General features: G+C 37.3%; 1 protein-coding gene across 14 annotated transcripts in view; it reads right to left on the bottom strand.

The window, feature by feature from the left end:
- Window positions 1-13,226, bottom strand: part of dab1.S (Dab, reelin signal transducer, homolog 1 S homeolog) — a 433,928-nt gene that overhangs the window by 73,415 nt on the left and 347,287 nt on the right. The window lies entirely within an intron of this gene.

The raw sequence follows: 13,226 nt of genomic DNA, 5'->3' as shown, positions 1-13,226 counted from the left end.
GATTCGAATGAAAAAAAAGGTCTGATTTCGAAGTATTCTTTTGGGTACTTCGACCATCGAATAGGCTACTACGATTCTCGACTTCGATTCAAACTAAAAATCGTTCGACTATTCGACCATTCGATAGTTGAAGTACTGTCTTTCGATTCGAAGGATTTTATCGTTCGATCAAAAATTTTTACTTTGATCGATCGATTGAAGGATTTGCGCTAAATCCCTCAAATTCGATTTTCGAATTCGAAGATTTTAACTTCGAGGGTTTATTAACCCTCGAAATTCGACCCTTGATAAATGTGCCTCCCCGTCATTTTATTAGGGCAATGGCACACAGGAAGTTTAGTAGAGCAGGTTTACAAAACATCTCTGGTTTCCTTCCCACTGACAGTAATGTGAATCACCAGTGGGAATACCTATGTGTGCTTATGTATCCCAAAGTTTCCACATGAGAAAAATTTGGAAATCAGAATCCCTTCTGCGAATTTTTCAGCAAGGCGAAATGGAACAGATTTGCTCATCTCTAAGTAATACTATTATTTGCCTGTGGACTGCTGATAGCCACAGGAGGCACTTTTGACAATTCCCCTTAACAAGGAGGCTTTAATAACAATATCTTGTTCTTGTCATCTATTTTGATCTTGTCATCTATTTAGACAGAGAAACTGCATTATTGAAAGATCCAAAACATTCATCCTGCAAATATGGCTGCTTCAGCATATACTTTCTATAGTGCCATTGAAGTCCCTTTTGGTAACCTACTGGGCCATAATGGAGATATTAATGCAGTCAACTTTTTAGGTTTCAGGGTGTTCTTTAAGTGCAATATCTTCAATGTTATGCCATAAGAATGCTCTTAGAACCTATATAAGAATTTTCTCATAACTATAAAATAGTATTTTTATGAAAGAATGTAATCTGCTTTTATTTGCACAAATGTTTCCCAGCTGTGTAACTCCATAATGAAGACGTGGCACAAATATTTTAAACTAAATACATATAAACATTACAAAACTAGAAAGAGAATGTTTTCCCTGGAATTATTAATAACACCATAGTGTCAATACATGTAAGATTCTTTTCTCTTCACATAATGCATGTAGCTATCTGACATCAATTTGACTGGCAATCACCTTTCACATAAGCCCAATATTAGCAAATTAATTTAATTTACATAACAGTACAGGGATCTTTTCTATCCAATGAATAGCATGCACAGAGATATAATCTCATTTTGCTAATTAAAGATAAATAGAACAAATTCTGTATACAGCCGTGCTGAGAACCAAATGGTGAATATATATCATATTTTATAATCACACTTTCAAAAGCCGAAGATATAATCATGTATTATATGTCTTAGCTAAACAGCGGCTACATTTAACTTAAAGACTTTAACAATCAGTTTTGTCTCCATTACTTCTGTTCAGAATATTAAGTGAAAACAAGAAATGAGAAACCAGCAGATGAGATGTATGCCGCTATCCTTCCTTTATAACATCTGGGAATATGAAAAGTCATTGTTTTCTGCAATGCATTGTTAAATTAAACAAATCTATTCATCCCTTTTATAGGAACAAATGATTATTAAAATGCATAGCATTTCAACTCCATAGAAAGACTAATGCTTTTATCATTCCCCTCTAAGCAAAGACTGTAGTACCGTGTTAGCCAGTAGCAAAAATAACAAATAAAAAAACAAACAAATACAAAAAGTATTGTAGAAGTGATACCTATATTGGCTAACAATAAAAATACATTGCAAGCTTTCGGAGCACCCAAGGTTTGGGTTCAGTCAGGTCGCCTAGTGTGTCATGAAACCTGACCCTAAAATAAAGCTTAGATCTTCCTGTTTTAAAGTTCCCTTTTACAATTAAGACCTGCATGTCCTGAAGACTGTGATTTTGACTGCAGAAGTGTTGTCCCACTGGTGTATCACATGATCTGGTCTTGATCATATGTCTGTTATGGTCCATCCGTGTGCTTCATTTTTGTTCTATTTTGCCAATGTATATGCCTACTGTAGAGCACCTAGTACATATTATCATGTATACCACATTGGATCAAGTACACGGATAGTAGTCCCAAATGGTGTAGACTTTTTGTGTATTCGGTATAGTAACTTGATCTTTGCACAGGACGTATTTGCAGGTTTCACATCTGTTGCTGTTGCTTGAAATGTACCTGCTTTAGTTGTATTAGGAAGAGCAATTCTGACTATTTTCTTCAAATTAGGTGGTTGTCTATAAGACAAGAGAGATAGAGTAATATTTTTTGTTATTTGTTATTTTCATTCCCTTCTGAAATATATAGTTTGTCTCTAATTATGAAGTAAGAGGGACTATATACCCAAATGTGTGTCTGATGTATTGACACTCTGAACTGATCAGCCCATTGTCCAAAGGGTCAGCGAGATTTACTGTGCTTTGTAGTGATGTTAGTACTGATGTGAGTTGACTGTTGATCAAGCATCATGCACAAAGATTAAAGGAAAACTATATCCCCCAACAATGTAGGTCTTTATAAAAATATATTGCATTACACAGCTCATATGCAAAACCCTGGTAAATAAACCATTTTCATACAAAATATATTTTTTTGTTAGTGTGTGCCTAATAGTGATGGGAGAATTTATTCACCAGGCGCGAATTCGCAGCGAATTTGCGCGATTCGCCGACAGCGAATAAATTCTCAAAACGCCCGCGAAAATTCACCCGAAAAAATTCGCATCAAAAACTAGACAAATTTTTCGCCGAAAGGCGCAAATTCGCCCATCACTAGTGCCTAAATCCTAAATAGAAAACTGCCTTCTTAACTCAAGTATTAATAAAATGTGCTGCATCTGATAATGCAAGGCAGTATAAACTTTCCACGTGACCGAAGCCTTAAAGACCTATATAGGCATTTCCAGTAATTAATGATTTGAAAACTGCTTTAAAGAAAGGGTAAAGATTTTTCCGTAACAAAAAAAAAAGCCTGTAAGCAATAAATTCACACAGACCTATTTAAATGAAGCAGCAGAACACACGGTATCAACTGCCTGGCCTTGCATTTTTTGCACCTAAGTGCTCAGTCACAGACTCTGTATTCAGAGAGCCATTTTTCATCTTGCAAAGCGATTCAGTTCCCCACCAGCCTTGCTAACAAAATTAAGCATTTCTGGTTTGGATGTTAAGCTTCAATATAACCATTTTGCACACCATGGGGCACATTAACTTGGGTCGAATTTCGAAGTCAAAAATTTTCGAAATTCGACCATCGAATTTGATACTTCGATAGTCGAAGTATTTTTTTGATCGAAAAGGGCGTTTTCGATCAAAGTAAAATTCGTTCAATCGATTAAATCTTACGAAACGAACGATTCGAACGATTTTACAAAAAAATACTTTGACTACTCAAAACTTAGCCAAGGTTTATAGGAGGTCCCGCATAGGCTAAACAGCAATTCCGCATGTTTAAGGTGGTGAAGTGTCGAAGTTTTTTAAAGAGACAGTAATTCGATTTTCGAAGTCGAAAGTTTTTCAATTCGAAACAAATTACTTTGAAATTCTACGTTTTTGAATTCGAAAATTCACTTCGACCCTTAGTAAATGGGCCCCTTTGAGTCACATGTATTCATTATATACTTTGAAACCATGCAAAAAGTTTACTCTTTTTAGCATGATTTCATTCTGACATGATTTGAATTCTTCACAATTGTAAATGTCTGCATCTGAATTGCGGGCAATTTGCTAAATTGCAAAATCTATGACTATTCAGTCAACTGTGATTTGCACATCAGCAGGAAAACACAAAGCCATAAATGAAGTATTTTTCCGGAGAAAGTTGAAGAAGTAAATTTGCATTGTGTTTCTGGAGACAATCAGCCAAGTGTGGTCAAGCTTATTAAGGAAGGCAGAAATGGCCTGTATGCAAAGTTTTGAAATGATGCTGGAATATGAGTTGCTTTTTGGTAGATAATAAAATTAGATCAGCGCATGATCTCTTTGTCTATTGCCTTAAGTAGCACAATGTTAAGAGACAAGAAAAGCCTATTCAAATAAATAAACGGGTCAACACTAATAACATTTTTAATTCCAAGCCTGATTAATGGACAATTTGTAGTTTATCTGTAGATACTGTACCAGTATCAGAAATCTGCTGTTAATGCTGTCCGCTGCAACTCCAAAATGAAGTACTTATAGGGGTCATTGGGGGGGTCTACAGATTCAATTAACAAGCACTTCAGATGTATAAATTAATGTTATTAATATCACTGTCAGTTAAATTTTGTTTTTAAAAAGTCCCTTAGTCCAACTGATTACGGCCACCCCTTCCTCCTCCGTATGCACAGTTTTTTCTTTAATCTCCTTCATGAGGAGTGGAGTTTGAGCAAACAAAAAAGGGACGTGGAGAGACATTTGGGGAAACAAATAACCTTTATTTTATGCTATGCCCAACACTTGGAAGTGTACATGTGTAACATGGAGTTTGTTATAGTGTAGGCATCTACTGTATATCTTTTGTACTTTTCTATATCCATGTTTTTTCCATATTGACAGCAAGTAGTCCACACAACAGGTTCCAAACTTCCAATGCAGTGCAGCTTTCCCCAGTAGCCACTTTCACTGGCGTGTAAAGCAATATGATTGGAACAGCACTACTCAATTTATTTAAAATTTAAAAATGCCTTTATTGTATTATTGGGCATTACAGCTACATTGTGGGCACTTCTTGGCCCTTTTTCAAGCTCAAGAGTAGTGTTTCAATCTCTTTTAATTTTTTTCCATACACAGAAATCACTATTATTTCCTATTGACCCCAGAGATCTGACACCTCAGTAACAACAAATCAGTTTATCAATAACCCACCTGAGCCTAAACATACTAATGAGTCATCTGGCTTTTGATTACACACAAAGCTTTTCTGTGGCTGATTCATTCAAAAAAAGGGTTAATGATTTAATACATGCTAGTATTTTATATTAACCCTCTTATTGCAATGACTTTATGATATATTATGTTGTTTTAAGACATCTCTTGCCTGCACACTTTCCCTGTTGCCATATATTCAGTGATTACATGCTATTTCCCAAAAGGAATATAAAAAATATTTTATTTGCATTGATTTTGAAGTTTTAGTTTTTCTTTGAATACTTTGAAAGCATTGCCCATAAAAAAAAACATCAGCTGAATGAACTGCAAGCAATCCTGCCAGCAGGGTTGGACTGGACCGGCTGGAGACCAGGAAAAAAAACCAGTGGGCCCCAGCCCTTATGGGCCGCCTGCTGGCCCAGACCCTCTCCCTGATTGGGCCGAACTAAAACATAAATATGTGCAGTGCAGTGCACCTGCTGTTTGCGCATGTCTGCGTTGCGCCCACTGTTCGTGCATGCTCGAGGGGCGCCAGCTATTGCGCATGCATGCAGGGGCCCCTGAGGTTTGGAACCTGGTGGGCCCCAACTGTGCCAGTCTGACCCTGCCTGCCATAAGCTAATGCTGACAACCCAGGCAGAATCATTATAATGTTGTAAGCAGCCACCTACTGTACCTGTCCATGACACCTTGATTAAAGGGGTGGTTTAACTTTAAGATAACTTTTAGTGGGTTATTTACTAAACTCTGAATGCAAAAATCCTGGGAGAAATCCCAATGATGTTTCGTGCAATACCCCAAAGATTTCAGAGTTTTCTGGGAAAAAAGCATACATATTGGAGTTTTTGGGTGAAAAATCCAAAAAAAACATTTAATTCAGATTTTTTCTCGTAAAGCAAATAAGCCAAAAAAACTGTGCATGTTAGATCGGCACTTTATAGCAATCATAATTCTGTTCAGGCAATCTCAACATATTCCAATGTCTTTTCCAGATCATGGTTAATATGCCCCAAGCAAAAGATTTTCTGAAACTGTAAACTAAAGAGCTGTTGTACAGCTAAATAACTCATAAGATACAAATCCAATCCAAAAACCAATTGCAAATTGTCTCTACATCACACTAAGGGACAGATTTTTTAAGGGTCGAATTTTGAATTTCTATTCAAAAAGACCAACTGAAATTAAATCAAAGGGTTTTTTGGCCGAATAGGTCTGTTTTCGATCAAATAGGTCTGTTTTCAATCAAATTGGAATCATACGAATCAAAGTAATAGTGCATTCGAATCGTACGATTCTAAGTTTTTCCCAAAAAAAACCTCAGATTTTTCAAAAATGTACTCCAAATAGCAGTAATTCGGCAGGTTTTATATGGTGAATGGTTGAAGTTGAATTTTTAAAGACACATGATAAATTTCTAAATTGAATTTTTGAATTTTTTTTCAAATTCAAATTGAATTTGGACTATTCCCTAGTATTTGAATTTTCACTTCGACCATTGATAAATCTGCCCCTAAAAGTTAATTTTAAGATCATCAGTTACTTGTATTGACCCTGTGACTTCTAGTTTTATTGAAAAGTATATGCCATTAAGAATTAGAAGGAATGTATGGCTCTATATTATGAAAGGTACAAAACAACCAGTAACAGATATGAGCTTATTTGGATGTTGCTATAGCCCCATATCCCCTTTTGTGTTTCATATATTAACTTGGTAATGTGCTTGACAACAATGGCTTTTTATTTAATAGTCTATCTCTTTGAGCAACAAAACAATATTCTAAAAAGTGCATCACTTCAAACTCCTATGAGACCTTTTGCATTAAAGGTAAATTATAATTATTGTGACATTTGCTAGAAATGCTCATAATCATTCTCAGAAATAAGAAGTAAAGGAAGGGAGCAGAGAAGCTATGAGAAGAGCATCTCAGACTGAGTTACACACTAAAGAGATTTTAGCATACACCTTCAGTGACAGTGTTGACCTGCTAAAAATAGAGATGAATGAGATAAAAATTCAATTTCTTACAAAATCTCTTATGTTCTCAGCCTGCAAAATAAAATCAAACCCCCAGGAGGAATACCAGGAAAGCCACAGTACACAGAATTTCAAAGCCCTACATTCGTCCCTCACTGTTCCAAAACTACTGGTCACTTGCACAAATCTAAGCCGCTTACTGAGGGAAATTCGATTTTTACACAACCGGTTATTGCTTAATATATGAAGATTGAGAAGTCTTGACTTTGTTCTTTGTGGCTGAAATATTAACAGGCCAAGTCTATGTGATACAAAGCTTGCATAAAAAGGTTTCTGTGTTTAAAATATAAAGGAGATAAAAGCAATTCTCAGAGCCAGGTGCATCAAAATATTCTGCTCTTACCCATTTAACTCTCACTCTGTACTACCGTATATATACTCGAGTATAAGCCGAGTTTTTCAGCATCCAAAATGTGCTGAAAAAGTCTACCTTGGCTTATACTCGAGTCAATGGGCGCTAGCTAAGATTGCAGTCACTGCTAATTATTCCTATACCAACAGAGGACACTTGGGGAGAGATTGCAATATCACACAGCACCCTCTGTTGGTTATATGAAACATTAACAGTGACTGCAATATCACACAGCGCCCTCTGTTGGTTATATGAAAGAATAACAGTGACTGCAATGTCACACAGCACCCTCTGTTGGTTATATGAAAGATTAACAGGGACTGCAATATTGCACAGCGCCCTCTGTTGGTTATATGAAAGATTAACAGCAACGGCAATATCACACATCACCCTCTGTTGGTTATATGAAAGAATAACAGTGACTCACACAGCACCCTCTGCACATGGTAGTGGGACAGTGGGACAATGCATTGTCAATCAGCAAGAAAGGTGCGCTATTAACCTTATAAATCCTTAAAGACAAGCACCTAAAAAGAAAAGAAACTACACATAGAGTAGTACGTTCAACCCTTCATAGAATTAGCTCTGATGTTAGAACTACTCACAATCACGATCATCAAACAAGGGCGTGCAGGATATTCTTTTTGCCAGGGTATATGCAGTGTTGAAGCGTGCGTTGTTTCTACAAGAAAGAGACGCTACAGATGGTGAAGAATCGTTAGGAGTCCGGCTTAGACCCTGCGGGTCCTAAGGACTTACCAGACAGCAGTCAAAAGAGAGCGTTGGAAGGCTCGCAAAGGGACCGCTCAATGCCGGCGTGTTTCCCAGGCGTTGTTTAGACTCCGCTCCCTGAGTTCAGACAGCCTCGCTCACACAATGCGCGTCCTCAAACACTGCTGTATCTTCTCGCACAATCAGTCGGCTCGCCTCCGGTGCCGTGCAAAGGTTAAATAAGTGATTCGGAGGGGGATTAATCTATAATAAACTTTTATTTCATTAACACAAAAGGCCCAATGCATTGTAATCCGTTTGGCAATTGTCTGTCAACATCAACTTTGCAAAGAAGTCCGGTTGATCGCTGGGGGGGTCGCTTTGGCGTAATGTGCGCTGCTGGGAGACAGGGCTGTAGTTGTGTCTAGGCTTATACTCGAGTCAATAAGTTTTCCCAGTTTTCGTAGGTTAAGTTAGGCACCTCGGCTTATACTCGGGTCGGCTTATACTCGAGTATATACAGTATTAAAGTCATTTTAAAAGGCTATTCAATTATATGGTTTCAAAAAGATAAATGGCACTTTATTCTGATTCACTAGTTACACTTCTTGCACTTAAAGGAACAGTAATGCCTAAAAATAAAAGTGTTTTAAAGTAATTAAAGCTTCTGAAGCAAACAGATAAGTTTTACCATTGTAGGGCTACACTACATTATATTTTAATTACTTTAAAACACTTTCATTTGTTGGTATTACTGTCTTTTAAACTCAGTTGATTAATCATGAACTAATATTTTTTTAAGGAGGTTCAAATAATTCAACCTGCCCCTTTTTTACCTTGTTCTCTTTCATACTAATGTTTTTATATGGAATGCAGGTATTTCTGTCATTTGGTTATCCCTTGTTCATACTATTATATTAGAATGTGCACTGCTTGACTTGGACTATGCAAACTGTCAACCCAACATTGCAGCATGCTCTATCTTTGAATTAAATAGCCCCAAGGGAATTGCATTGTGATTTATTTAGTAGAAGTAAATCTAGAGCAACTGGACTTGCTGAGTAATCACTGAATACATTTCACTACTCATCCAAGCAGCTTTGTCAGTGAAACGTCTTCAATGATTCCTCAGCAAGTCCATTTGCTCTAGATTTACTTCTGCTAGAAATACCATGACCTGGACAAATGAAAACCTTCATAAATGCATTTTGTCTTGCAAGTCAGATCCAAATGACAATAATGACAATGTCTGACTATAAGCAATAGAAACACACTGGACTGACTAAGCCTTCATTTTAAATATTTGTAGGTTATACATGGACAGAAACAATATAACTGTGCCACTAGACCAGTAAATACTTACTGCTGATTGTGGTTGGGCTAGTGGGCAGCGGCAAGCCTTCATCCATGTAGTATAATAACCCCCACGTTATATCTACTGTGCCACTGTTTATATATATATATATATATATATATATATATATATATATATATATATATATATATATATATATATATATATATATATTATATTTATATATATATATATATATATATATATATATATATATATATATATATATATATATATATATAAAGCATTCAAACCATTAACACTTACTAGTATCAATAATACTACCTTTCAGATAGTAGTCTGAGAGGGGTGAATTATTAGTGTTCAAAATTATTTCAACAGATCGTTTTCGGGGCTAAAACTCATGAATTCTAATTATATTCTGAAAAACTCATACGTATGATATTTTAGTGCAAAAAATGTTCAAAGCAAGCCTTTGCCATGTAATGGCTGCTGTGTTCAAGTAGAAGCCAATGGGAACCATCAATGGCAGTTTTACAGAAGATTTTTTCAACGCAAGTTTTTCCAATTTTTCAGGCCACTGAAAATGATAGAGTAAAAAGCTATTCATTTTTTTCCTCAAATGATTTCTAAAAAATCTTTTTATTTTTTAAGAAATAAACAAACATTTGATTTTTTAGAGTTTAAATAAAGTAGAAAAAATTACATAAACATCAGCTTATGTAAGTGCCAAATTTCTGTATCATACAATTCTAAAAGGGCACATTGTTTACTACTTATTCTGCTTCATGGCATACAATATAGCAGCTAATTATGCCTAACTTTTAAAGTGCAGAGAAATATTACAGAAAGGAATTTTTTTATATAGTTTGTCACTTTTCAGCAGTGATTTAACAACCCCACAAACCATTCATATTCCCTATGATTAATACATTTATATTTACTTTCTGTGTTTGATTTAGAAACCGCGGATTATCTGTGGAGTTGTACAGCGGCATGCAGTAATTTAAATTGGCTACAAGAGAACACTTTTTATATTGTTTAGCAGATACTTAATAAATGTGAAATATTGAAAATGAAAACTAAAAAATGGATTAAAAATAGTTTAGGATTAGAATAGCAAATCCTTCCCTGCGTGCATTTATCTCCCTCTGCTATTAAAAACTGGCACAGTCCAATCTGTCTTTTGTTCCAAAGAAAAATATGAAATATTTTCTTCTAATTTAGTCAATAGAAAATAGACTGACTTTGTGCAAAGATGTCCCATTAATTGGCCCAAGATAAAGTAGAATATTTTCCTTGTGTATCATAAGTTACAAAAAAAGTATTAGGACAATATGGTGCCTGACGTGCATGGCTAGTTGTCAGTTGAAGTGACAAATCAGGAGAACGCTGGATATCTGTGAATTTTTGTTAGTACTATATCCTCAAGCTATATTGTGACAGATGTTGCTTTCCACTAACATAAGCACTGAACATTTTCTACGACAAATATTTTTAGACCACCATAAATGTGCCATTTGCATTTTTCTCAGTACAGTGCACTGCCAAATGATATCTCTTTTGACATTATTAATAGTTAGTCTTATGTTCCTGAGTTTCAGAAGCTGAATGTCTCTGAATTACTTGCATATACACTGTTTCTTTATACAAGTGGAGTAAAGGAAACAATCACAGTCCCATAAAAGTCTGACCAACAGTTTTGAGATATTGCCAATAGCTTTTTAATTGTTTAAAATCGACAAGATCAAGATGATGAAATGGATGATTATATCTAGTAACTAAGACTCTCTTTTCTCTTACTGTATATAAAGATCCCATCTAAAAGGCTGGAAGGGACAAATGAAATGCACACGTGCCAGGAGGTTGTATAAACTGAAAATTTGTCCTTACCTGAAATTTTCTTTTTCTTTAGTCCGTAAGGCAGCACACAATGAAAACGGCTACATTAGGACCCCCCCATTCCTCCCTCCAGCAGTGTTAATTGACAAGCTCATCTAGGAAGAATAAAACACAACAACAAATGCTGAATATTTTTATTGGGAGGGTCACACAAAATTTGTGCTGCCTTACGGACTAAAGAAAAAGAAAATTTCAGGTAAGGACAAATTTTCAGTTTTCTTAGCGTCCTACAGGCAGCACACAATGGGACTTAGCAAGCTAATAGGGCGGGTTTAACAAAAAAACTTATTGTGCCGCATGAAGTGCTGCTTCAAGAATTCTGCTGCCGAAGACTGCGTCTTGAGAGGCTGCTAAATCCAATTTGTAATGCTTAGCGAAAGTGTGCACATTGCTCCATGAGGCTGCTCTACAGATCTCTGTAATATCCACAGCCGATCTTTCTGCCCAGGAAGTAGCCATTGCTCTAGTTGAATGAGCTCGCAGAGGAAATGGTGGATCCATCTCTAACTCAGAGTAGGACTGGATAATAGCACTCTTCACCCAAGCGGCAATTGTTGCTTTTGAGGCTTTATCTCCTCTTCTTTTGCCAGAAAAGAGAATAAACAAACAGTCTGATGACCTGAATTGCTTTGATCTGTCAATATATATTGACAGACATCTGTGAAGATCCAGAAACTGTAACTTTTCTTCCACCGGATTAGTGGGTTGCTGGCAGAAAGCAGGCAAAACTATGTGAGAATTGATGTTCGTCAATGATGGTACTTTAGGCGTGAAATACGGCAATGTCCTCATGACTACTTTATCTGGGTAGAATATAGTATAAGGAGGTACTGCCGCCAAGGCTTGGAGTTCCCCAATTCTCCTTGCAGATGTTATCGCTACCAGAAAAGCTGCTTTCCATGACAGATGTCTCAGACTGGCTTCTTGTAAAGGCTCAAAGGGAAAAGCACACAACGCTGTCAGGACAGTGTTCAAATCCCACGGAGGCACAATGGAACGTAGTCTTGGCCTGAGTCTTGATACCGCTTTAACGAACCTCTTCACTAGAGGTTCAGCCGCCAAATTCCTAGAAAGGAAGACTGAGAGTGCTGATATGTGGACTTTCAAGGTGTTGGGCTTTAGTCCCTTAGAAAACCCATCCTGCAGGAACTGGAGAATCTCCGACAAGGGGCATGACTCTGGAGAAATATCCCTTACTGCGCACCAGGAACAAAAGACTCTCCATACTCTGGCATACACCTTAGAAGTTGACTGTTTCCTGGCCAGCAACAAAGTGTCTACCACTTCATGTGGGAGACCTTGCAGAATTAGTAATTGCCTTTCAGTCTCCAAGCGGTTAGGCTCCACCTGGCAGGATTCGGGTGTTTTATGCCCCTCTGAATGAGAAGATCTTCTATGTTGGGAAGAACCCAATATTCCCCCTTGGACATCACCATCAGATCTGAAAGCCACGTTCTCCTTGGCCAAAGGGGAGCAATCAAGATCACCGATGCCCGATCCTGTCTGATTTTTTGAAGCACCCTCTGAATCATCGGTAAGGGGGGAAAGATGTACGCCATTTTGAAAGTCCATGGAACTGACATTGCGTCCACAAAGGTCGGATTGTCTTCCTTCAACAGGGAGCAGAAAAGGGACAACTTCCTGTTCCCCCGTGTCGCCATCAGGTCTATCTCTGGACACCCCCATCTGATAGCGAGGTGATGAAACACTTGAGTATTGAGTTCCCATTCCCCCTGATTCACTGTCACTCTGCTCAGGGAATCTGCCACACAATTGTCCACCCCTCTTATGTGGACTGCCTTGATAAATTGAAGATTGCCTTCTGCCCAAGACATTATCTTGTGGCATTCTTCTATCAAGAGAGGAACCCTGGTCCCTCCCTGTTTGTTCAGATAGGCCACTGTTACCATGTTGTCGGAGTGTATCAGAACTTGGCGATTTCTCACCATATTCCTGAATTCTATCAATGCCAGTCTGACCGCTCTTAGCTCTCTGAAATTTGAGGACTGAGTCGCTTCCCATGATGACCACCTGTTTTGGATCATGTGCCCCCCTAGGTGAGCC

This window comes from Xenopus laevis, chromosome 4S (assembly GCF_017654675.1).
Source record: "Xenopus laevis strain J_2021 chromosome 4S, Xenopus_laevis_v10.1, whole genome shotgun sequence".
In the NCBI taxonomy this organism is placed as follows: Eukaryota; Metazoa; Chordata; class Amphibia; order Anura; family Pipidae; genus Xenopus; species Xenopus laevis.
The sequence above is the reverse complement of the archived record's forward strand: the minus strand, read 5'-3'. Positions and strand labels throughout refer to the sequence as shown.